General features: G+C 43.1%; 2 protein-coding genes across 2 annotated transcripts in view; both read left to right on the top strand.

Annotated features, from left to right (window-relative positions):
- Positions 1–23,967, top strand: part of LOC126561924 (protein LSM14 homolog B) — a 204,641-nt gene extending 180,674 nt beyond the window's left edge. Inside the window, exon 7 of the mRNA XM_050218300.1 lies at positions 23,934–23,967. The gene's annotated coding sequence lies outside the window, so the exon portion shown is untranslated. The remainder of the gene's footprint in view (positions 1–23,933) is intronic.
- LOC126562569 (protein lifeguard 1-like) overlaps positions 1–25,575 on the top strand; it is a 400,503-nt gene that overhangs the window by 93,510 nt on the left and 281,418 nt on the right. The window lies entirely within an intron of this gene.

Genomic DNA, 25,575 nt, shown 5'->3' with positions numbered 1-25,575 from the left:
TACCCGCTTGGTAGGTGTGAAAGGGTCTCTCTCTTTCTTTCTGTCTCAGCATCTTTTGCTCTCTTTCTCTTATACCTCTCGTACATCGAAACGCACCGATCCAACTCGAAAGGTGTACTCGGTCAAGTTTTGTCTAGCACGACACACCGTGCTTTTCTCTTGGTGCGAATTGTTCGATCTGTGGTGTAGTGAGAATTTTGCTGTCCAAGTTGTACCACACATTATATATCGCATCAGCTGTGTCTTCCCTTGTGCGTTTGTGCGAAGCGTGAAAAACAAGTGTTTTTTTAGAATTTGCATCCATAGTGACTGGCCTCTGCGAAAAAACTTTACTCAAAACGTGGTCGCTGTTTGTAAGAGAAAAAAAAACCCAATGCAAAAAACGGGCATTCATTTAGTATGGCTGGCCCCCAGCTCATTGTACTTAGTGTGCGTGCGTGTGTGCTTTTTGTTTCAGCAAAAAGAATGGCGGCAGTGTGCAATGTGCTTCTTCTTCTATTCATACGGTCGCTCGATGTCACTATTTTTGACATCACACACAACGCGTGCACTTGCTTTAGATACGCAGAGGGGCTTTTAATTGTTTTTGTGATGAAAAAGCAAGAAACTCGTGTGTTTATTTCGCTTTTTGTATTCGATTTGTCGTCTTCATCCTTTTGCTATTTTATTAGTTTCCGTTCATTGTCCAGCTACAAATTAACCAATTTTCTACACGCACGCACGCACATGCATGTGAGAACGAATTTTTATCAGCTATTTTTCCAACTCATTCACTCTCTCTCTCTCGCTCTCTCTATCTCTTTCTCTCTCTCTCTCTCGTTCTCTCTGTCGTTGCTCTCCTATCGTAATTGCTTTCTCTTTCATCATCCCATCGACTAGCGATAAAAATCTTCTCAATTTAGTAGTCCGAAGTAGTGTGTGCGTGCATGTGCATTAGACAGAGAACGAGAGCGAGTGAGAGAGAGAGGAAAAAGCAACGAGAGTATCAAAATACGGGACGCGCGCGGACAAGGAAAAACTGCCAAGCTAGGCAAAAAAAAACGGGAAAATTGAGCAATTTTCCACGCTCTCTCCGGTGTGCAGTGAACGCGCGTGAGTGGGAGTTTCGCTGTCACTTCCGTGCTAACACTTCACAAGGGAAAACGTGCGTGACACTGGCTAAAAAGTGCGTAACAGAAAAAAGGAGAAGTTAGCAGAACAAAAAAAGGGTTAAATCAACACAGATCGAGTTAAATTTTTCCAATCACAGATTAGTAGTACTCTCTTTATTATAATTTTTTTAAATTTTTCTTTGTGTCTTCCCTTTGCACACAGCGATCAAATATCCTAGTGGCCGTGTTTGGTAGTGTTGTGTATTGTGTATGTGTGTGTGTGCGCGCCTTTTGATGTGCTTCTTGTGCGTGCGTGCTGAAAAGTGCCCCGTGTTTGTGTCCTAGCGAGTGCATGTGCCCCGTGCGTGAGTGTGTGTGTGCATTGCGTTATTTCCTACCAGCGAAAGGTGCATCAAACCGGAAGTGATTTTGTAGTAGGCTGTGGCAAAGAAAAATAGTAACACACAAACACACACACAATCGTCGCGTGTGAGAGAACGAAATTTTGTGGTTTATTGCACGATTGTGTAGTAAACGTGGTGTGCTTTTATACTACCACCCATCCCAGTGCGCGAGGATTCGTCGGTCCTATTTCTCGTGTTCGCTCCTACTATCGCCATCTCTGTGAGGTCGTGCGCTTCCTTTGTGTGCAGCCTTTCCAGGAGACGAGTAAGTATTAACTCCACATTACGTGTGCGTTACACACTGTTGAGATGTTATTATGTAAATAACATTACAAACCCACACACATACACACAGAGAGACTGGTCTTATCAGGACAGCAACACCTTTATCCATCCCCCCCGTTCAACATATCCTTTTCTTTATCGGTTTGTTTTTCTTAATTTTTGTTTGATTTTTCTCCTCCGTGATTTGCCACAAAATTTCACTCCTTCCCATTGTCAAACTTTTCAAACACAGTTCGGTTAACTGAACTGTGCAAACCGCCATAAAACATAGCAACCACGGTAACACATCCTTTCGCCCTACTTCAACGCAAAGGATATTTGCTAGAGATGTTATAAACATAAACGAACTCAGCGAAACAGGTTTACACACTTTGATCGGTTTCTTCCCTGTTCCTGGATGGGGGCGGTGGGATGATGAAATGAAGCAGAAAACATTAAAAAAAGCACATTAAATGCGACCTTTCCGGTGTGTTGTGTGCTTAATCGAGAGTAAGGCACGCTTTGCATTTTCCACTGGCGAGAACATTTTAAACAACACCTAACCTCCCAGCATAACGCCTTTTATAACCCCCACCGAATCGAAACCTCTTTTACTGTCTCACTCACACATATATAGGTTTGTGTGAAAAGGGTGGGGGGTTCAAAAATGCTTTTACTGCATCCTGGCGTTTTACTTCCGGTTTGTTTGTTTTGCAATTTGTTTGCCCAAGCTTCACCGTGTAATACACACACTCGCTTCAATCTAACCTTGCTGCTGCTGCTGCTGCTGCTGCTACCACCGGACTTCCAGGCCGAACGGTTCAAGGTGGTCGTACCGAGGTCCTTCTTCTTGGCGCATTCTAACATACATTCCCTCGATGCACTATATAATCAGGGCCGATGGGAAGGTTTTGGCCAAAGGATTGTTCCTGGTCTAAAGCACACATATACACTCTCAAGCACATTGGTTCTCTAATGAGTTTTCTTGCTTTTTGACCGGTTTTTCTGATGGCCCTGTTGTGCCATCGATCCCATTCCTTCCTGCCTGTGGTACCGAGAAATGGATAGCGAGCAAGTTGTGCAAAAATCGCGTAGCATAGTGACCTCGGACAAAAAAGGGTGCCTCTCGTCTGTTTTTGGCAGTGTAACAATGCGTATTTTAAAAGGGTTCGCGCATCCTTGCCTTTGTCGTCTCTCGAATTACCTGATACAGAACCACGCCGAAAAGTGCATTGCTTCGACGAGTCTGCAGGCGCGTAGGGAATACTCGGCACTCGGCGGGGAGTTTTTCGTGTGGACACATGGTGGTTCTTCCTTCTTTGCTGGGTTGTGTTATGATCACGCAATCGCTCAAGGACAACGGTGAACCCCGGTATGCGCCCTCTGAACAGCGAAAGGGATGATCGACGGATTCTCACACTGCTTAAAATGGGTTGCCGTTGTGTGTTATCATCGGTACTTCAGGGCAACAAGAAGCTTACTAATTGCTTTTCAATTGTACGCACCATTCGAGCAACAGAAACAGAGCTGGCAAAGATGGCAAAAGGGAGCTTGGTTGTTCCTGTCCTGCTTGGTTTTTGTTGGCAAAGTTGGATGCTTGTTTTTTAATTATCCTGTTGTCTCTCTTGACGCTCTAGACAGTCTATGCGTTTTTTATGCTGTTAGACGAGAATATGAAGCCAGACAAATACTTTCCGTTGTTTTAGTCCTCATATGAAATTCATATTATGAAAAAATGGAGAACTTTTGTTATGGAAATTTTAATGCAGCTCACTTATTCTATACATCTGTATTAAATCTTAACCCACAGAAGGTATAGATTTTGCAGCTACCAACAAATCATCCAGTCATACATGGCAGCTCAAGACGTCTTGCGGTTATAGCGTAGAAATTGTAGAAGGAGTTAAGTTTATCCATAATTTGATTTCTAGGAGTTAAGTTTCCATAATCTCAATATTTGGAGGAGAAAAGCTAGGAATTGAGAGAAATATTTCTGAAGGTAGAAAGAGTCTAGAAGTAGTCTTTTGCCAGAGATCCTACGGTCAGGGATTTGCCAGGGATCCTACCCAATATTCCAAAGAGGTCGGCAGTTTGTGAAGAATTTTGTACGCAACTTTAACTTCCGATTCTTATAATGGCAAATCTATCTTAGCTGACCCGATAAGTGCAAGAATCATTTTGGTATAAAAATGATTAACGTTAAACACGCACACAATCATTGTTGCGAGAGTTTGACCCCGTAAACGAATCCATAAAATTATATTTGCCCGGCACCTTGGTGGAATTTTTGCCGACGTGCAATTTTTAGATCGAAGCCTCTATCACGCCCTATAATGGACCTGTCACATTAACGTCGTTGTTGGGGCAGGGTGTGCGTGATTTGCAATTGAATGTCCGATACGTGTCAGAGTGGGGCGAGCGAACCGCATGTCAAACAAATGTATTGTAGAAGCGTGATGAGCTGTACTTTGTTACAAATTTGTACAAATTGCATTAACATTTGGCTTTATGCTAAAGTTTTTATTTCAGTTTTAGGGGCGATTGTCTCCATTAAATCTAATATTAATGCCAAACCAGGTTACCAAACTAGCCAGAAGAACTGAAAATGATGATTTGTTCGTACTGTGAATTTTATCCTTGAGGGAAGAAGCTGCTATGCTATGCTTTTTTGCTTTGAGCTTTAGAACAGCTTCTTAGCGTCTTTGGAATGGCAGTAACGTATAAAAAAGTGGAAAGGATGCCAACTATCGTACAGTTTTTAGAAATTGTGAAATAACCCAGAATTAAATCAGAGAATCACTCCAAACCGGTTTAGAATATTCTAGACAAGAAGGACTTTGTTACAAAAATCCGCCTGCCCATGTCTATCACTAAGAATTACGTCCTTGGATTGTTGGGTGCGTCATAGATCGAAGAGCCTGCTAACTGACCTCAGCAGCAATCAACCGATTACTTTTTTCTGACCACTTTTGGAGGATTTTTTCCAATCATTGTTTAGTGAAAAAGAACACTCATCAACTGATCGTTGAAACCCACAAATGGTTAAAAAATGCAAACATTTATCATCGATAAGCATCGATTGCTCGATGGCGAGGTGTACACCGTGGTTAGAGAGTGGGAAGCGGGAGCGAATAATTGCGTGTGTGTGTGTGTTTTTTTTTTTATATTTTGACGCGGAGAGGAAATCTTCAAGAAGACACCCCACACACAGGGTAGTGTGGGGCTCTTACCCACTAAAACCTATTTCCTCGACACCTGGGAATTTTCCGCAAGGCTTTACTTCCAGTGGGGGTTGTTAGTGGCTTCAATCCGTCGTCAATGCCCAAAACGTGCCAGCCTCTGCTCTTCTCTCCACATGGTCTGCAGCTTCGTTGCAATCGCCCGCATTCCAGCACCAACTGCCTTCCACTCCCCTCCTGCCGCCTTCCGACGATAGCACTCAGCGTCTTCCTCCACCAACAAGCACGTGGGCACCATCCCCGCAATCACCGCGACTGCTTCCAAGGATATCGTCCGGTATGCACAGGATACCCGTATAGCAAGTAGCCTATGCACCCTTCCGATCCTCTCCTGGTACGTTGTAACGCTCAGGGTATCTGCCCACACTGGGGCCACGTACCGTAACGCTGACGTAGCCACCGTCGCTAGATGGCGGCGTTTACTGCTGCTGGGTCCTGCGGTGTTCGGCATGATGCGCGAGATAGCTGCCGCAGTCCGCGTTGCCCTCTCACAAGCATATTCGACATGCGCTTTGAAGGAAAGCCATTCGTCCAGCTATCCACTGAGATATCACAGATGATATTCGCATAAGCCAAGAATAATTTTCATTTTATACTGTAGAATTTTGATCGACAATAAAAGCGTACTTCAGTTTAAGCAACTCATCTATAGAGTTGGCATTACTTAGAGGATTGCGATCGGTTAACTATTGCTTTTGAGTAGATTTTATAGAGCTCTTCAAAAAAAAAAAAAAGAACAACTGAAAGCCCGTAGTAAAGGTTTTATACTATGCAATACTACCAACGATGATAAATTGCATACTCTCCTTGAGCCCCTTTCAATCCGATAGTCGTTGTCACTTGCCACGCTCATCCCAAGAAGAAGACGATATTCTATCATTTACCTTACCGTTGGGAATGATATAAAATCTCCATTAGGTGATGCAGAGCAGTAGGCCCTGCATATATCCTGGCGTATCAATCTTATGCAACCTTTTAACCACCGGCTGTGGACCGTAAAAGGTGCAGTGAAATGCATCTGCTGTCGTTTAGCCTAATTAATCGCCTTCGCTAATGGACTTGGCGAGGGAGGTTTTGAGGGGGCAGAGGGAGGGGAGGGTTATGTTGTACATACACACACACCCGTTGCATGTACACTTCAAATGGATTACCGGTTCCTTCAAAACTGGTGACCTAGTTTCTTCGGTGGCCATGCGATGAGCAGATGATGTTGTATTGCATCGGAATCAAATCCCAGAATTCCCAGAATTATTGAACCAAGAACACAGGAGAACTCATCCCGCAAAGGTTGCGCAGCATCTTTTACGGTCAATCTTTTCTTTTTTCTCGTTTGCCACGAAGAAAGCGTTCTGGGTAGATGGGCAATCGTTTTATTGTTGTGCTTGAATGTGCGCGAAAGCTTTTCCTTCGCTTCGCACCGAACAGGAGGGAAGTATGATGATAATGGAAGGAGATATGGTTTTAAGGATAAAATCCTAGAAAGCCTTGCTGTAAAATGCTGAGTAAGTGGATGCCTCCAGGTCCTTTCGGTATATCCTTTTTGGTGTGTTTGCATGTTTCTTGCTATTTTCTTTGCTGCTTTCAAAATGTCAAACGCTGTTTTTTTCTTGTTGGTTGTCGGTGCGTTTAGTGTGAGCGGTATTTTCTATCGATGAGCGAGCAATGGAGAGAGAGAGAGAGCGAAACCGCGCGCAGTTGCGATGAGTTACCATCTAAGTAACTCTCGCGAAAGGGCAGGCGCCTGCACGCATCGAAACCGACCGCTGCTCGTTTAGTACTCAGTTTACCATTGTATCGACCGTATCCGTTTGTTGTAGTCGTTCCGTGTCGCGCCTTGTGTCCATCTACAGCCAGATCAATTCTGTGTGTATCGGAGTGTGTGTGTGTGTGTGTGCATGTGCGCAAGTGCGTGTGCCACATTAGTATAAAGCTTTGTCTAGGTGTGTGAAAGCTAGCGTTTTGTCTTACTTTTGGGGACTTTTGGGAGGCTCAATTTATTTTATACTTCTGTGTTCGTGCCTACGTGTGTGTGTGTGTTTGTGGGAGAAAATTGCACATTTCGCAGGGTTATCCCTTTTGATCAGAGTGTCAGCAGCTAAATGAAATGCTGGATATGGTGCCGTGGTGTGCTGCGCTTTGTTTCTTACGTTTCTACCTCTTATTCTTCCCGTCATTCCACGCCATCGTGACAAATGTGAACTGTTTTTTTCTGCGTGGGCTTTGGTGTGTTCGGTGCGTTATTAGCTGCTGTTGATCGCCTTATACAGTGGTGGTGTGGTGTGCGCACATTTAAAGAAGGCGTTTTATAGGAGGAATTGAATTTATTTCGCTTTTTAATGTATGCTGTTTTTGGCCTGTGCTCTCCCAGCACGGTGACGATAACGAACGAAGCGCGTGACGGAATAGAACCCTGACCAGCAAAAAAAAAAAAAAAATTGAAAAAGAAGATTAAATAGAACACACACCGGCGTAGGAGCAATTTCTCACTTGCAAGGAAACGTCAAAAACAGTTTATTTTATGTGTCACTCACGGTAGAAAAAGTCAGATTAAATTTGAAACAAAAAAAAGTTAAAAATGGCAATATGAAGACAGCGATAAATAATAGGAAACAATAATTAACGAAAAACTTGTGCCTGCGGGTGATAAATTATGCTCGGAAGTAGAATGAAAGTAGAAGAGGAAGGGTAAATAGAAAACGACTCAGCAAAAGTGAGAGTGTGATTTTTTTTGCTTGTAAGCCGCCCCAAAAACACCGTAAAACACAGGCGCCTTTTTTCCCGAACGGAAACATCCACTTCTGAGCGATTGAGATTGATTTTTGCTGTTTAGCGACTGCTACGACTACTTGTTCTCGCCCTTTGAAAATTCGTTTCCAATCACATACACACACACAGCGATACGATCGGAAGAGGAGGAAACATTTTAATAGTACACCACCGCAAAACCCGGACGTGTGTGATGCAAGTGTAACAAAACGGCAACAAAACGTTTCTTGGTGTTGCGTACCGCTGGGATCCGGGGGTTCGTTTTGTGGGATGGGGATGCATTTGATGCGTTTACTACACCAACGGGTAGCAACCTCATCATCATCGGCAAGCTTTCCTTTCGCTCTCTTGAGTTTCTTCTTTGTGTGTAAGCTCGCTGTGTTGTGGGTACGCTCAGGTGAAAGTGAAGAAGTGTACGCGAACAAACGACATCTCAGCAGACCTCTCGCGTGTTTGTTTATGTATTGTGTGTGTGTGGTGTGTGAGTCGAGATCAAGATAAGAAAAACTAGAAAAAAAAACCGATGAAGCAAAAAAATAAAAAAGTAACGCAGTAACCCTTCATCGCGGCATGTGTGGTGAATTGCGAACATGTGTATGAGATTGTATGTTGCTATGGTGAACCCGTTCCACACACCTGTGTGGCTAGTGAGATTTGTCGCATTTGGTCGCAACTGCTACACAGTTCATGGTTAAATTTGAATGTTTCCAAGGGCCGCTGTTGTTGGTAGCCCTTTATTAAAGAATGGAACAACATTTTCGCTAAGTAAATATTATCCTTTCCGTACTCCAATCTGTCCACTATCCTTGTGCAGCAGCCGTGTGTGCATTCTTCCATATTGCTATCCTCTACTAATAGTACACCTACTACTACACACCATTTTTATCACCACCACCAACCTACGCACGTAAAACAAATCGCGTACTCACTCTACTGGCTCTAGTAGCCCACCCACTAGAGGATAGAAGGCGCTTAGACTGAAACCTGCTGCGCCGGTGGTTGCTGCGTGCGTGTCTCGGGTGTGTATTTGTTGCGTACGCGCCTCGCGTGCACAACCCCCGGGAGAGTACCAATACACGTGTACCCATTGCAGCATAGCCGCAGAAAATGGGAACCTCTCGCTGTATACGCCACGTGCATTTTGTTTTGCCTCTTTTTGTTACTGTAAAGCAACAAAAAACGGCTATCTAACCCATTCCCACTGGCAAACGTTCGGATTTGAGAGCTTAGGAGATGAAATTTGTCATCCATCATGGGTTGGGAGACAATGTGGGGGGATGGGAATTGGACAATGTTAGGGGGTGTGTGCACATCCACGTACAGGTGATGATGTTTGAGATGACGGCAGAGCGCAATAAGAACCTTTTAAGATAGGGCTAGTATGGAGGGGGAAAATAGTAAAAAAAGGAGTGCAAAATACAAAACAACAACAGCAACACAGCTATGTCGTACAATTGAGCAGCAGCTTTAAAAGTAGCGACTGTCGGGCTGGGTGTGCTAAACCCTTCGATGATCAGGACGGCAAAGGAATGTACTAACAGTTTTGTACTGCATCATACCATTGATTAGTGAATTGATTTTGTACTGCCGGTGCTCTTATCTTCTCGATCACCAGACCGTCAAAATTAAATAAACTAACATATAACGAATGTCCTCCGACAGGACATAACAAACAAATTCTGTACAAATTACTACCATCGTCTAGGATCTAGGATTGTACAGGATTATAGAATATAAAACACGTTGCCTGATAGTAAAGGATATTGATGTTGGTCTTTCTCTGGCATCAAATCCAATTTGAAATGTTGCTTTCAGGCAAGTTTGACTAGTCTGAGGATGAGGGATATATCAGAAGGATGTGAACTTGCATAAACTGGGTTTAAAATGCTGTTAAAAAGTTCTCAGTAACGTTGTACAGCCTAGCTATTGGGTAAAAATGTATAATTTTTAGAATAGAATCGATTATATGCAATTCAATTGTACTAATTTTTCTGTGGCGCCCTCTTTCGGAAACACGAGGTTTTGTTGTTACCTAATGCGTGGTGAGAATATTATGAGAACAGGCACTGTTCCCTTTGCTTTTGTTTTGCTTTAATACTTGTTGTTTGATACACTTTAAGTAGCATCAAAAATATGCGCTCGTTGCTGTAGTACACGATGAATCGCTAGAAAATGGTAAACTATGTTTTTGCCCTTATTGACCTGTCCTTGATTAACTGACTCGCACATTTAATTTGTGTGCAACGCCAATCCCCCCGAAGGGTTCATCACATTCATCACTTCCGTGGGGTCCGTGAGTGGCGCTGCTGCTGCTGGTGATTTCGAATTCGAGCGTGCTGCGATCTCACTTGATGTGGTTGATGTCTTATTATTGTGCGACGATTTGGTCGCCGTGTTCTACCACACTGCCTTCCTCTCTATCCCATTTGCACATCAGCGATAATACTGCTGCTTATGTTTTTTCGTGTCAACCGAGAAAACAAGCGAATCGCCAGCACCTATTTTTAAAAATGAAATTAGCCATAAAAGCGTGCCAGGCGATGTGGTGGCCGGCTAAAAGGTATCTAAAGTGGCTGGCGGTTGCGAGTTGCGAGCGGTGCTGTGGCCCAAGATTTGTAGATACCGTTCGAGATATACCAAACAGCAGAGGGTTGAAAGGGAGGGAGGGCGGCTGATGATACATGTCTCTTCGGACCGATGAGACAATCGGTCGGTATCTGTATGTGTGGAGGAGGGTTTTTTGTTGTTGTGTTCTTCACATTTTTGATACACTAGTGTGATGTCGCAAGATCGAAGGGCAATCTTGGGGACACAATGGTAGCAATTTGGGCAACACAATAGCGACCGAGGGAAGGTGGGATGGAGTTATGTTTTTTTCTTTCTTTCTTCCTAGCGACTGTTATGATGATGGTTTCCCCCAAAAGCCAATCTTCTCCGGTGGGTGCCACAATCACATGAGGGGTGATTAGAGCAAGAGAGAGAGAGAGATAGAGAGGGCGTGTAGATCCACTCGGAAGTGAGTCCATCGCAAAAACAAAAAACCGCGTGTAGAGCTATGAAGAGCAGCGAGATAGAGCACGAGTTTAGCTGCAAATAGATGTTTCTACGTGGAAGAGAAGAACCACACCACGGATGCAAAGAGATGAAAATTTTGAGCGAGTCTGATGCATTTTCCTACTGTACAGGAATGCGTGAGCCCGACAGGAACTCACAGCTATGATAGAGCGAACAAAGTGAGAAAAGCAAGCACTCAATTTTTCGTGAGTACGTTCGTCGATTTTCTCTCATCGCCCAGCGTTGTTCGTTGTTGGGAAATTTGATGCCGTTTTCTGCTCACATCTCTCATTGTGCACAGTTTCGCACAATTTCCGCTAGTGCATTTCACGTTTCCCCATTTCAGAGGATCTAAATTCTGTGCCGCTTTGCTTCATTCGTTAACTGAGGCATTTTCGCAATGGTTAAGTTTTGGGGGCTTAAAATTTAATTTTTAAACTAGATTTTTCTTGTTTTTTTTTGTATTAATGTATATCCCCTTGATTACATTAAATCTTGCGCTCGCACACACGCGGTTCTATTGGGAGTTGGAACTGATAAATGCCTCGCCTGCCCTGTAACTTATTTTGTTCTAGCGCTTTTATTACTTTTTCCTCGCGAACAGCTATCATGATTCTAGCAGGGCTAACTTTTTGGGCAAACTTTCCGGAAAACTATGCGCTTATTCTCAACTCCACCCTCCCCTTTGTCCTTCGCACTAAACCCCGCTAAACCAAACGTGTGGTAAAGCACAATCGGATATTGAAATTCCAACGTGTGCTGGAAAACCCCACGGTCTCGGTCGGTGGATCAAAAAGGAAACCAGTGGATGCGCTACCAGTTTTCGTAGTCAAAATGTAGGACAGCATCATCCCTCGCCGGATTTTCTCCATCCAGCAGGACTACGAACACCACCGACCATCCGTCGAATGATGATGGTGTGGCCGTAGTCTAGGGGTCCCACTTTGAAGACACGCGTCTCGGAACATTATGTAAAATTATGCATTTTATGCAATTATCGTCCCACATCGTTACCCGTGACCATGTGGCGCATGAAGTCGGTACGAGTCCGGGACCGGTGGGATGCTTGCAGTAATAATTAAACGATCGTTTTCTGGTTTTCCGACTTTACTTGCCCGGCGTCTATGTATCTTCGCTTCGTAGTTTGGATACGCACAGAGAGTTTGTTAAGCAAACGCCGTTACGGAGTGAACTTTTTCTCCTGGCAAACCACAGTTCATGATCCTATGAAGACAACTCAAGGACTTGTGGAAAATGATTAGATAAACTCAGCTTGGTGAATTTCGCATCAATTTGTGTTTGTAATTTATTTTAATTGAATGCTCGAAGGCAGAATCTTTCTCCGTTTGGTGCTCGCAAAACAAATATTATCGGTCTCTCTAAAGGGCCCTCCTCTTTGTACGGTTTTTTGGGACAATTGAACATAGCAATGAAGTGTATCCAGTTCTAGGCCTTCTTCTCCATCAGCTATTGTGTAACTACCTCATAAAGGGCCGGGTTGGTGGAGGGTGTTGGCTACGCCTCCTAGCACACATATAACCTACATTTTCTCCTGCTCTCGATCTCTGACGCGCGCTCTCCACATAAAGTCTGTGTCCCTGTGCTTTCACCCTTGTACGTCACCATAGTTCCTCGTCTGTGAGTAAATTCGTCGTTGTTTCCAGCGAGCATCCCTCGGACACGGACCGGTTCGGGCAAAATACGTCCCCTCGTTCTAATCGATATTTTCTCAATGGCCAGAAAAGATTGGCACACGAACGAATTCTGCATCCGTCAGCACAGATGGTCGCTCGGCTCGCTACATACACCGGGGGGCCAAAATGTGCTCGTTAGCGTTATGGTTTCTCCCGATTTTTGGCAAAAAAGGAGATGGAAAAAAGACCTATTCGGATGGAAAAGTGAGGTGGCGAAGGTTGTACGATTTGTTTTTATGTTTCATTTTGTGTACGGTTTCGGCGAACGGAGTGCAGACGAGCAGGTGTAGCTGCTTGCTTTGACAAAATTAATTACAATCATTGACCGTAGAAATGGTGTACGGTTTGAGGAGTTTGGTGTTTACAATAATCTTAAAATTACTGATAACGAGACGAAGGAATGCATTCAAAGGGGTTTCTATTCTTCTTTGAGACTTGTGAGACTTTGAGAGACTTGTATGGCGGTGAGATCCTTTGAATGTGTATCGGTAACATATCTTATCACCTTAAACATTAGTGCCCGATAATGGCATAATCTTGAAGAGGAGGGTTCGGTCAATGTTTTTTACTTGTTGGCCATTTTTATCAACCCTTTTTTCTTATCCACAGTTTGTTGGTGGAGTGTGGAATGTTGATGAGTTTATTTACTTTGAAACGTGAAGCTGGAGCATTTAATTCTCATCTGCCAAGGTAAGAGAATCAACTGAAAATTTAACCTATCTATAGAAAAAAATTTATGTATAAAAAAAACTCCCCATCTATTAAAATAGATGGGGAGCTTATTAATGCGACGTGCTTCAACTACAGAAAGGTTAGAACTTAGCCAGAAAAGTACTCGGATCCAACAACTCAGAAAATATTCGTTCATATTTTTAGCAACTCATTTGCTAATATAAAAATAAAAATTTTGCAATACTTCAATCGTATTTCATACAGCGATAAAAGCGATTATAAACACATTTAAAATAAACTATAAAAACAGACCAAAATCAAGCTTAGTAAATTAATCTTAAGCGCCATCTGGTTGCAAATTGGTGCTGCTTATAAAATATGCATTTTGCAAACTTCCAAAGCGACACGCTTGAATCCTTAAGGCGAACAAAATGCAACCTAAAGTTCATCTCAACCATGCATAAATTTAATTTTCCCTGACTGAGGAGCGTACCGTTTCCGAAGAAAATGAATTAAATCAGAATTGCTTAATCCAACCATTTCGGAAGCTGCATGATTTGTCACAACCGAATTAGACGAAATTATATGCACTGGCTTTTCTTGGCTTCGGAAAGGAAAATCTACGATTCAAGCGCTTATCTACGACCCCCCCCCCCCCCAACCGGTCGCAGAGACGGCCGGCTTCGAATGGAATTATGTTGAATTTTCCAAGCCGCTTGTTCAACATGCGAATTAAATCCTTTAGCGCGAAACATTTAAAAGCTTCCTCCGGATTTACTGCGCTGGGTTGAAGTTTGAATTTATGCCCCGTGCTAGATCGTTGCCTCCCGAAAGTTGAGATATGTGAGATGTGCATTGGTTGTTTCTTTATCTTTCCACGAGGTAGAAAAGAAGCAAGATTAATCGTTGCGCTTATTTTGTTCCCCAACTCGTGGTGAAATGTGTGTAAGGCGTTTGGCACCGAAGAGCACTCAAGTTAAACGATATTAGTCAACAGAGATGCCTGCCAACATAATTACCGGCCACATGTAGATGCTGTGTTTGAAAGAAGTTATCGTACTTGATATGCAATTGATGGCGAGCATTTGGGCAGCTCACTGACCCGTAATGAGAAATGGAAAGCAACCAGAACAAGTTGTTTTGAAAAGGAAGAGCACAAGTAACACAAAACAATAGGGAAGCAAATGATGCGTACTGTGGTGTGATTGTTTTCCCCGCGCTCCCTCAATTTTCCCCCGACCCTTTCTTTCACTTGCTCGCTTGCTTGCGCTTATCCCGCTTGGTTGGCCGGCGGTTCCGTTTCGCCCGTGACAACCGGGGCCAGGGAATGATAATCACTTTTTGGTTGATTTTCCACCCGAACACAATTAAAAATAGCCCGCTCCGCGCTGCGAAAAACACATCGGAATTGCAGTTTCCTCGGTACGAACATTAAATGCAAGACGACACGAGCTGCGCGCGGAGCAGATGGTGAAGGCTGATGATGGCTGGCGAAGGAAATGAAAGTGGTTTCTTTTAATTCTATTTTGTGGCTTTGGGGCGGGATGATCTTGTGAATGGGGGATGAAAAATGCGGCAAGTGCGGTGCTGAAAGGATAAAGTGACGAGAAGCGTAGGAAGAAAAGGGAAAACAAATTGAAACAAGTAAAAAGTCAAAGATTAAGATCAATTTGAGCAACAACAACAAAAAAGTGCACAGCATCGAGAGAGATAATGATGAGATGGATTGGTTAATAGTGAAAAGATAAACAAAAGAGTAAATAAGGAAAAACCAAACAGTCGAAGAGGTGCAAAAATCTCAACCAAATGCGATTTTCTTGGCTTGGTTTGTGGGTGTGATTTTGTTCAACACAGCTAAATTGTAACGATTAATTTAAGTGATAAACCACACAAACACACGTACGCACACACATGTGATGCATGTGCAAATACAGTTGAAACAATTTCAACGGTCAAAGTCCTGCAAAAATCTGAACGAAATACGAAGAAACAGGACGTTTTTCTTTGGCGTGTGTTTTTCGTTTGTGTTCGCGGCTCATCTCCGTGCGACACGCGCCACCGAGAGGAGTGGCTTTTCTCGCTCGATGAAACATTTTTCTTTCACCAGAACACACGTTATATTATGCAGCGTGTGGCGTACGGCCAATACAGACACTTTGCGCTCGTTCGTGATATGATGATGATGAAAATTGGCTGAAATTAAATTTTGTTTCTTGTTTTTCTCGATTTTTGTTGCCTTTGTTTTCGACTGCATTTCGGCTTCGGTCGTTTTGGTGTGTGCAATTTTGTTTCAATTCAACATTATAATGACCCATTTTTTTGGTTCGTTTAAATAAAAGGTACGACGAATCGGTTTCCGCATTGCTTTCTGCTTGCGGGAAAAGAATCGAGCAGAAAATGGCTGCCATATGTTAATAAGATTTATGCATTTCTTACTTTTTTATTATTCATAAAAAAACTTTATAAAATTAAAATATTTTACTGCGGAACAAAACAAAAAGTTGGGCTAAATTATCCGAAACCGAAAACCCCTGAAAGTATGCAATAGTAGTATTTTTTTGTTTGAATTTGGGATCACCTTGTTGCCGGAGACAGTTTAGATGTTGTAAAATTCGTATCAATCGACATCTTTCGAATGCTTCTTCGTCTTCTTCTTCTTCTTCTTGGCTTAACAACCTCTAAGGTCATGCCGGCCATCGAATGGCTTACTAGACTCTTCCCGATACCACGTAGTTGGATAGTCCGGTTCTGCCGTTTGAAGACCGGCGCCCCGCGTCGTCTACACCACCGGGTCGCCCCTCTCTGAATGTTTCATCAGTAGCAAATAATAAAAATCCTTTATTGCATACTTCTAGGCGCGTTGTTTCCCTGATAACCGTTACCGTTGGTGTATGATCACTCCAAAGTCTAACAAAGGCTTTTTTTCACTTTAAAGATTCCTCCTAATGGTTTTTACGATTCGGTCATTGCATATTTGCAGGCGCTTGGTTCCCTAACAGTGAGAGTGAGAGCTAATTTATTAACTACCATTTTTACTTAGATGTTTTTAAAACTTCGTTTTAAAATGTATAGTATTTTCCAACAATTTATCGTAATACAAACCATTGTTTTATTGGAGACTACCATTGGATACAATTTCCTCACCGTTTCTTAAACAATTACTCCCATTGTACTTCTCACAAAACCCCATCGGGATTCGCCAACCCACCCACCCACGGGGGAGCAAAATTTCCGTCTCAACCCACATCCATCCGTTATAACTTTATCCCATTCATCACATCGGAAGCCGTTTTTCGTTTGCTTCCGAGCATGGTATTGAGCAAAGGTTTTTTGCTACGAACCGGTGGCTCCCGGGCGGTCATATCTGACCTTCAACATTCATTACGGCTTGTTATCAGCGTTGCGCTCGGTTATCGCCGCTTGATTTATGTCGGAAAATTGTTCACTCGAGATTTTGCTCCCTTCCGATACTGTGGCCGGGTGAAGAAAAATGAGTGAATTAACTGTTGGTGATGGCGGGAAGTAGTGTTTTTCGCTTCAAAGCTGCTTGGTTCATGAAGTGTATTTGTGCTTTATGAAATTATTGTTCATTTATTGCATCATCTCATCGCAATTTAAATATCTTCATAAAATAAAACGTCTGCACATGACTCATCCTCACCGGCAAAAGAAATTATGCCGGAAGCGTAAAGTTTCTGCGAAATCGGAAGAAGTCAAACATTTGTCGGCCAACTTTCATCGCCACTTGATGCTGTCCGCTTGCAGAATCAACCTGTTCCGACGACGGAACACACTGTACCAAGTGGGGGAAATGTATTGCCTTCCCTTGATTCCCCTATCCCTTCCTGCTGGCTGATGGCTGGCATTGGGCAGTGAAGGTTTCGCACTCTAGCCCGACCTTAAGTCACTCACCTCAAACCATCACAAAACGATGGTGGGGAGGTGACGATCGTGTGGCACTCTTGCTGTTATGATCACGATAGGGCAAACTCCCGGTGCGAGGCCGCGACCGCGGATGGAGGCAAAATTTCTCCTCGCGGCTAGCAGCGACACTTGCACTTGCCCGCTTGGTGCTTGTGGTGGAGATGGAGTGGATGATCCGGTTTTTGGTTTTAGGTCGCGTCGGTCGTACTGAGCTGCTAAAGCAGTGAGAGTATGAGAGGTCCGATGATCACGTGGAGTTTGCTGTAGCAGGTGGGAGCTAAAAGTTAGGTGATTTGAAGATTTTATCAAAAAAGCGGTACACGATGGTGCAATTTTATCGCACAGCATTGGTAAGCAATTACGTATGGCACTAATTGGCTTGATGGCTTTGCGTTCGCGAGCGAGCTGTAACAACCTTGAATGCCCTTTAGGTTGTAAGCCATGTATTTAGGTTTATTGTCGCAAAAGTTTGCTTCGCATAGCTGGAATTCTTTCATCGATCGTCTCGGTAAATTTTAATTTGTACAAACTATAAGTTCGATTGAAGAATTTTGAAATATTGGAATTTTGGAAATGATAATACATAAATTAATATTTATGAAGAATTGAAAAAAGATTGTTGATATCGAGTTTCCGTCCGGATCTTCTCACCATACGCAGGCAAGGCTCCATCCAGCTACGACTATCTTCAGTCTCGAAAGCCAGGAATGGTAAGCCTAGTCTTCCCGAGATTGTAGTGCTAAAAAAGAAGAAAATTAGAATTAGAAATTTATGCTTAACTATCCCAAGATAAATAAACAAGATAATGAATTATAAATGAATTCCAAAAATGAACTACTAACTGCAGGCTAACAACTAGTACAACCCAATTTGGAGTTGGAGTTTATTACTACAGCAAAAAATGAACGTACAATGACTGATATTTGTTTTCTAAATGGTATCACCGATGATTTATTGAGCGGCAATGAATAATTTTCTTTCCTTCCCGCCCTCGTTAAAGCTCCCCTAAACATCAAAGCCCTGCACTAACAACTATTTTGATATAATCATTTCGATTGTCGGACGTTACGCGTCGATTGATTGATTCGAGAGAAGCAGAAGTACCTTGCATTTTCGTTACAATGTTGCAGTGCTTAAATTCCTTCCACCGGAGAGCGTATTGGCGCCTGGGACGCGCACTGTATCGACGAGCAAATCGTTCAATCTGCCGCTGTTGCCGCCGCTGCTGCTGCTTAGGCGCAACCACTCACAAGGAATGTGGGGTACCTTTTTGCTTCTCCCCGTGCGTGAGTGGGGTGCTTGAATTTGTCCAGCATGCGTGGCACACGCGAAAGCTTTACGCGCGCGCATCGTAAGCCTTTCTTCTTCTCGAGCGGTTTGGTGTTTTGTTTGGGAGATTTGTTTTGTTTGATTCATTTTTTACCCCCAATCGACCGGACTCCGGACCGGACAGTGGTTGGTTGTTGTGTGGCGTGCTTGCTGCCGCTGCTGCTGCCTGCCCGGGGAGAGAGAGTGTGTGTTGCTCCTTTCACTTTCCATCATTTGCTCCGGTTGATCGAACCGCACGCGGTTGGAGATTCTTGGCCCGTGTGCGGATAAGCGCCCGAGTAGCGCCCGAGGGCGATTAGGCGAACTCATACGGTGTCCCGCATTCCCATTTCGGAGATCAGTGTTGAAACAGATGAAATATGTTAACCAATATCTTCATCGGACTATTATTCCGTAGGAAAAATTTGGTTATTGTGAATAGTTTATTTCAAATTTATTTATTCAGTATTTTCACCTACCTTTCGTACTGCACAAATATTTTTTAATTGTCATTTAAAAAAGAGTTATTAAAAATTGTCTTTTGTCATATTTCATGTGTTAAAAGAAAATGTATTCCTTTTTTTTCGTAGAATATTCAATTTTCAGACCAATTTTATTTTATTTTACATTTCAAAAAGCTCTTCTAAATCTCCGCCTTTTTCTCTGCCGTCAGATGTAGAGTTCATTATAATATAATTACCCTAGGCCGTCCTTGAAATTACGCTTCCCAAAACCCAATCATTTGTGGCAAGTAATGCGTTCAAGCAAGTATTTTCCCTCTCGGGAAAATGCAAAGCCATAATTCAATAACAAATTAACAATGTTGTCCTTATGTCCCTTTCACTTCCTTCTGGGGTTCAAAGGGAAGAGTAAAGAAATAAAAGCCAGTGTATCCAAAAACGTATCCTTCGACCGTTGGTCCACATCATCCCCGAATGTCAGTTACGTTCAAAATCTCCCCGGAAGAAGACGATGCCTAAAATCGGCACCAAAAACTCCTGTTGTGTTGAAAAAGCTTTTTCCTTTACCCCGGGGAGACTGGCCGAAGAAGAAGAAGTTGCGGCCGTGAAATGAGGCAATTAAATTTTCATATTTTCCTACCCACACGCGGGACACGGAAGAAGGGTGCGCTGAGCTGAAGCCGGAAGGAGAGGGGTCGTCGTGTTTTATTATTGTCATTAAAAAGCATTACTCAAGCATGAGGTGGAAAGGTTTTCTGGCGTGCGGATCTCTGCTGCCCATCTACTCAATCCCGCAGGAGCGAAGAAATCACATTATATCCTTCAAGCCTGCAGTCCGGCCGTTGCGACCGACAAGGACCTTTTAAGATTTCCCTGACCAGTCTAATGCTATTATATGGTTCCATCTTTCGGCTGTCGGTTGTTGTGTTTCGACTAGATGAGGATGCTTTCCAGTGGTTGTCTCAAGTGAATGGCAAATAAATAGGCCCTAGAGAGAGAGAGGGAGATCGAAATGGAGTGGGTGCGTGCGTGGTGGTTGATGATGGGGCTTTGGGTATCCAAAATCCGACCAGATCATGGGATCAAGCGCATTAACGAGAGGGAGGTCCCGAGTAGCCAGCTCTATTTACATTCCTCTGCCGACCCAACGTTTTGCAAAAGGTATATGAGGTTCCCGAATCATACTCCATTTTATTTTCGTGTAATAATGTTTCCTTTGGCCTTTGGGTCTTGTTGGTTTGGTATCTTAGTGTCTGCTGTGGTTAATTTTATGGTTGATAGGCGTAGTAGTGTAATGGGAGACTGATTCACTGAAAGATAGTGAACGATAGTTTGGTAGGATTTTTTTTTCGAATTTAATGAGTAACCATTCGCTTAAAATTATTGCAGTTTGTTTTATGTTTATTTTATTATTTTCTACATTTCTTGTATAATTTCTTTGGTTTTGCTTCGTGTTTGTTAGACCTACTTCATTATTTTATTGTTTTTTAAAATTTTATTTCAAACTTCCAGTAGCAAACTTATACTTCCTCCTCGTTTATATTTTATTACGTTTTTGTTCATCTTTTGATCAAAACGTCAAGATAATTTACTTAGAAGTTGTTGCTTATTCAAACTGACATTTTATTTTCCGTTTTCTGTGTAGATGATGAGCATTTATCACATTTTTAACGTTTTGTTTTGCGTTTTTCGAACGAATCTTTCGTGTAATATAATTTACAATTATTCAACTTTTATTGTTGTTATTTTATTTTAGCTTTTTTTGTTATCAACTTTCCTTTACACATTTCTTTTTCTATATTTTGCATACCACTGTACCCACACGTGTTCGATGTGTGTGATACACACTCCGTTAACTCTTGGTTTATGCTCCGGCACAACATAAGCCATTTTTCTGTCTCTTCAGCATTCTTTCCCCCATTCGTGTATGTGTGTGCGTCTAAAACTTTCTTCGCTTACGCTTCCGACGACACACACGGTGTACGGTTTCTCTTTCCTTGTTTTTTTTTTCTCCACCGCGCAACCTTTCCGGGCTCATTCATCTTCCCGGTGTTCTTTGTGCTGATGTTTGATGCTGAGTGATTCGGATGTGTTAGTAGTAACAGCATCAGTGAAGACTTTCTGGCGTCGGCAGTACCACCCTTGTTCCAGGGGAGGGGGAGCGAGGTAACTTTTACTTTCCACTCCGGCTCTTCCATACACAAAGTTGTTTTCTTTTTTTTGTGGTTTGTCTCTCTATTTCTCTTTCTCGATTGATTGGACAAAACACTCGTTTAGGCCACGTGGTGAGCGCCAGAAGCCCACCTTTTTAGTGCACCTGTGCGAAGGTCTGCTGGAAAACGTGGAAAACAGCAAAAGTGTGTGACAGTTTGATGAGCTTTTCTTTCTCTTCTGTTTATCTTTTATTTTAAAGCTGGCTGTACCCTTAAAGGGAACGGTTTAAGTTAAGCTTTTTTTAGCTCCGAGGATACTGTTTTATTTTTTCGTTTCCATGCCACAAAATTACTCTCCCCTGCCTACCTCCTCCTTCGTTTAGCCTGCCAAGAGAGACGAAGTTAATCGGCCTTGGTGTATTCCTAAGGGCCTAGCTCCCACTGACCCTTCCACACCATCGCCCAATTGCACACAATCAACCACAACTTCCGGGGTGCGATGGAAGGGCAGGGAAGGGTGTGTTGTTGTTTTGCTGTTGAGTGTTGTTTTTCTTTATGTTTTATTTGCTTTTTGCAACATTTCGGAACCCCGGGGACCGCAATCTTTACGTGCCGTATCTTTCCGTTCTATCACGGCGCACGGCGTACAAAATGCGATGAAATTAGCATGTTCTGAATGAAGGCAGGCAGACTGGGACGGTTCGGGCCGCGCACAGGCACACACCGGGTGAATATGTAGCGGGTGGTACTGAGTACTACGGACATTCTTTCCATTCTTCTCGGCGTGCGTAGGGTGGACAAAATTGAAAAGAAAACGACCAACCAACCCAAGTATTATCTGGTGGCCGTAAATGGGCACCGAAAACAGCCTAACAAAACCTTTCTGTGTGTGTGTTTTTTTTAATTTTGTTCGTTCGGTATTCCAATCAGTGCGGGAATGGAGAGTTTATTTCGTCGTATGATTTTCGCATGAGATAAACAAAAGCTCATTGAAGAGAAGATGCAAATCGGTGAGGGAAAAAACCAAAATATATTTAAGGGTAAAATCTATTATTTTGTAACGCTCATCCACGTTTACGCAATTTACTACTCAAAGCAAATTTAAGCTACTTGTGTTGAAAGAATTTACGTAAGAAAATTTATTTTGCAAAGGGTTTTTTTTGTTTTTTTTTCGAGACAAAAGCTCTGGGTCCGGCGCTAAAGGAGAGATCGGCGCCCGTCTGCACACCGGGCAGGACCGGGATTCAAATTCCATCCAAGTCTTGAAGACCATTCGATGGCATGCGTGGTCGTTTAGCCTACAAAAAGAGGAGATCTGGTTTTTGATAGCCATTTAGAATTAAAGTAAAAGTCAATTTTATCATAAAAATGATAAAATCCAATTGAAACAGTTCTTCTGTTATCCTAAAATTCTTTTAAAACATCACTAAAAAGTCGGCAGAACAAAAGGAACGCATAGTACAATTCCGTCTCGCTAGCGAAATAAAGGCAAAGTCTCCGGCAGTGCTCGAACGCGCCCAGTTACGTAAAATTTCATTCCATGGAGCTCCTAAGTCTGGCGACAAACCGGAAAAACATGAAAATGGCAAATATGTAGTGTTCCAGCAAGCAAATCTAAACCCTAGCACCGAAAAATTCGGCCTTTGTACTGGTGCTCCAGCACTTCCTGCCAGCCACACCGTCAGCGCCACTTAAACCCTTCAGATGGATGATAAAGAGAAGGAGATATTATGTTGTTTCAGGACAAAGACCGCACTGAAGCTCTTTAGCATTCGGTAACTGGGTGCTGCTGGAGAGGGGTGGGTGCCTTTCCCTTCGGTTCTGTTGGATTCGACTAACCGAAAAATGTGCCCTTTTCTTAAGAGAGGGAGAGAGAGAACGCTAGATAGAGAGGGAGTGATAGTAATTTGTAGATACGAGACGCAGTACGTACGATGGGGGGAAACGTAGACGTAGTTTCCCCACCCAGGAAAGGAAGCGTAACATCTCGTACTTCTAGAATTGTGTGGTTTTTCCGGAAAAACGGCAGGGACGTGGTGGAATTATCAGGAGTCACAACCACCAACAACAGCACAGCACAGCACCAAGCGTCGTCGCTGGGGCATTCCGAGAGAATGGACATTTGTTCTCGAACCGGGCGATTTAACGCTTCTGGTGTAATGTTTCGACTTGTTCCGAAACGGTCGTGTCCTGTTAAGTTGGAGTAAGGAGATCCGCTAAAGATACTCCATGAGCCGGGGAAAGTGAGACAGAGCAAAATGGAGAGTCAGACAGAGAGAGAAAGAGAGCGAGCGACTGTGTGGTGGATATGATTTTCCGATCTCTGAAGTCCACCATTCGCCTCTTCCGCCATCATAGAGAGTAACACAAAGCCACACAGTACCATTTGGGAAAATGCGAACTTCTGGAGCCATTGCTCATGAAGATGATAACGAAAGCGGAAAACGAGAACAAGAGCGAGCGAGATAGGAAGGAACACAGGTAGTTGGAGAAAAGTTACATCTCGAATTTTCCAACAGGCTAGATCATTGGGAATAGGTTAGAATATTGAGGCAGGAACGAAAGCGAGCCAGAATAGTAGAGAACGGCGAACGCCAAATAGCGACGAGATGGCACAGCGAAATGCAATGGATACACAATAGTTTTTTCCCACGTGGTCTTCCTACCTTCACGTCTCCCTGCTGCCGTCAGTTGTCGTGCCAGGTATGTACTGGGAGGGTTTAAAATATCGATTTTTGGCCTGGCCGACCGTTGCCTTCGGTGAAGAGAAGCCAGAAGCGCATTTGTAACACTTTCAAACACCGCCATCTCCACCGACGACGCCTACGCCCGCTGGCCAATCGATCTAGGGACTTTCCTTGGAGCTGCTGGAGCCAACCGGATGTGCTAGAATGTTGCTGAAGGACGAAGGATTTGGTTACTACCACCTCGCACTCAGCGCACTAGCGAGTGGCAGCAGAAAGGAACCATTCACCTCGTGGCAACTTAGCCCCAGTGTTATTATGATGATTTATTATCTACCGAGCATTACATCAACAAGAAAGCATTAGCTTCGTTGCTGCTGCTGCCGCTGCTACTACAACTGGTTGGGAGAAATGTAGAAATACGACAGGGCTGTGAATTTTTAGTGCTGCACGGCTAGGTATTCGTGCTCACATCCGTCATCTGTCCGGTTTTTGTAGGATGCTAACTAACGAAAAAGGGTCCGTAGTAGTGTGTGCTGATTGGTGTGCGCAACAATTTTCCTTTCGGAGCTTGTTTTATGTTCCTTGTATTGTTCCTTCCGACTAGATATTGCCACTTTGTACGCAATATAGGAGGTTTACAATGTAGAGACGTTATGGGTGGCGAATTAGTTCTTGTCATATTGGGATGGGCTCCAAGAAGTGTTGATCAGTTTAATGGTTCATTTTTGAATGTTTCTTTACTAATGTTTTTAGTTATTTGAAGTATAACATCACGGGATGGAAATAAAATGTTTTTAACGCCTGAAAGTATGCAACCGATGTTTAGAAAACCCTTTTATGGATCTATGGAGTGTTGATTGAGGCACAAAAAGGCATAGTTTAGATGAAAAACTTCACAAGTAAATGTTGGGCTTTTATGATCGTTATTGTTGGTATAATTGTTTTAGAGTAAGATCTTTCTTTAATGCAATTAATGTTTTACAACAACAAAATACTCTTTTGTAGTAATGAAATACTATTTTTGCAACACTTTGTGTTCTGTGTCAACTCGAATCCAACTTTTTCTGTCTTGTTACATTGCCATACTTTCCAACCGAGGGATAAAATTACAAGAATTCCCAGAATACCGGATCACTGATACTAATCCGTGTCCCGTGCGCATCCTCTCGCGAGACCATTCATGTCACGGCAGTACCAAGCTGCAAGAGACGAAAAATTCACAATGCTGATATCCTGAAAAAAAAACCAAAGCAAAGAATAATCCAAAAGGCCCGCCCACAAAAAAAAGGAAACAGACAAACGACGGAAAAATTAAAAGCTCTCGCGTCAGGACGAATTATTAACACCGTAATGTTTGCCCTACCTTTACGGGCGTTCCAAATTTCCCTTCAGCTCGTGCACTTTTGTTTTCCGCTTTTGGTTGTTGCTTCACTTGTTTTCTTTCTTCAACCATTTGACAGCCTTCACAGGGTGTGTTTCTGGCTACATTTGTTTTTTTTTGCCTCTTTTTTTTGTCGCCCTTTTGTCACTTGGGTTTATTTCGTTAACACCCAGCAGCGTTTGATGGTGGGAGGGATAAAGAAAATTCGATTTTCATTGCGAGTTTGGTGTGTTGCGTACCTTTCTTTTATTTGGCAACGCAAGGCAAGCAGGTGGGTCCGCTCTATCTGGGACGCCAAGAGTCAAGCAAAACGATTTTCCGTTTTCGTTGTGCTCGTTTGCAGGTGATAATTACGGCAATTACCGCTGTCATGGGTATTTTTCGACTCGAAGGTGCTGCAGACGATAGGTTCCAGGCTGGTTGGCAGTAGTTCACACCTTGTTTCGGGCTGGTTCTGCGTGTGATTTGTTGTAATGG

The sequence above is a fragment of the Anopheles maculipalpis genome, chromosome 3RL, assembly GCF_943734695.1.
Source record: "Anopheles maculipalpis chromosome 3RL, idAnoMacuDA_375_x, whole genome shotgun sequence".
NCBI classification, from domain to species: Eukaryota; Metazoa; Arthropoda; class Insecta; order Diptera; family Culicidae; genus Anopheles; species Anopheles maculipalpis.
Note: the sequence above shows the minus strand (reverse complement) of the source record. Positions and strands in the feature narration are given on the sequence as shown.